We start from the raw sequence: 746 nt of genomic DNA, 5'->3' as shown, positions 1-746 counted from the left end.
GTAAACCCAATCATCCCAGTCAATAATTTTGAACTTAAACCATCCTTGTTGCAATTAGTGCAACAGAGACAATTCGCGGGTCTCACTACCGAGAACCCTAACCAACATTTAAAAATATTTCTTCAATTAGCAGATACTTTTAAAATCAATGGAGCTTCTTCTGTGGCAATACGTTTAAGATTATTCCCTTTTTCCCTCAGAGATAAAGCTCTATCATGGTTAGATTCCCTTCCACCCAATTCCATTACGACTTGGGATAACCTTAGAAGAGTTTTTCTTGCTAGATATTTTCCCCCGAGTAAGACCGTCGTTCGTCGAAACCATATAACTAGATTTACCCAAAACCAAGGAGAATCGTTGTTCGAAGCTTGGGAGAGATATAAAGAGTTATTACGAGCATGCCCACATCATGGTTTAGAAAATTGGTTAATCATTCAAACCTTCTATAATGGACTTCATTATAACACAAAGATGACCATCGACGATGCCGCAGGCGGTGCTCTGATGAACAAACCTTACTCTGAAGCTAGTGCCCTCATCGAAGACATGGCTCAAAACCATCAATCATGGGGAGTCGAACGAGCGACGGTGGAGAAGAAGGAAGCCCAAGGAGGAGTGCATGAACTAAGCTCTATAGACATGATGCAAGCTAAAATGGTCGCATTAGCTCTCAAAGTCGAGCATATGTACACGAGCCCGAATACTGTAGTCGCAGTTTCGTCGGATTGTGAGATATGTGGAACCCA

The 746-nt window shown here is 41.8% G+C and overlaps 1 non-coding gene across 1 annotated transcript; it reads right to left on the bottom strand.

Moving 5' to 3' along the window:
* Positions 1-309: 309 nt before the first annotated feature.
* LOC127116254 (small nucleolar RNA R71) lies at positions 310-416 on the bottom strand. The gene has a single exon (XR_007801218.1). It is a non-coding gene; the product is annotated as a small nucleolar RNA R71 (small nucleolar RNA).
* Positions 417-746: the final 330 nt, after the last annotated feature.

The sequence above is a fragment of the Lathyrus oleraceus genome, chromosome 1, assembly GCF_024323335.1.
Source record: "Lathyrus oleraceus cultivar Zhongwan6 chromosome 1, CAAS_Psat_ZW6_1.0, whole genome shotgun sequence".
In the NCBI taxonomy this organism is placed as follows: Eukaryota; Viridiplantae; Streptophyta; class Magnoliopsida; order Fabales; family Fabaceae; genus Lathyrus; species Lathyrus oleraceus.
This window is presented reverse-complemented; position numbering and strand designations above follow the sequence as displayed.